This window comes from Arachis ipaensis, chromosome B04 (genome assembly GCF_000816755.2).
Source record: "Arachis ipaensis cultivar K30076 chromosome B04, Araip1.1, whole genome shotgun sequence".
Classification (NCBI taxonomy): domain Eukaryota; kingdom Viridiplantae; phylum Streptophyta; class Magnoliopsida; order Fabales; family Fabaceae; genus Arachis; species Arachis ipaensis.
This window is the reverse complement of record NC_029788.2, coordinates 98,584,791-98,585,130: the sequence shown is the minus strand read 5'-3', so window position 1 is coordinate 98,585,130 and position 340 is coordinate 98,584,791.

Here is a 340-nt window from a genome sequence, read left to right as displayed (position 1 = left end):
AGATTAATGACAGAAAAAATAAAAAATAAATTGTGTTTTTTGTTAGTGTCTCTGTATTCTTCCTGTCAAAATGGATACAAAATACACTAATTCAGTATTTCTGAACACATTGTCTCTCCATATCTTTTCTGACAAATACAATTTTGTGTCTCTGTGTCCTTGTTGTTTCTGTAAACAAACACAGCCTAGGTGTTTGCAAAGGGGAATTCCTGAAATGTGTATTTTAAATATGGATATGCACCTTGTACCTTGTAAGTGTTCAAGTGAAATTGCATTTCATGTATGTTAGTTTCCAGATATTGAGTTTTGATTATTAATAAAATTAAATATAATTTAACAG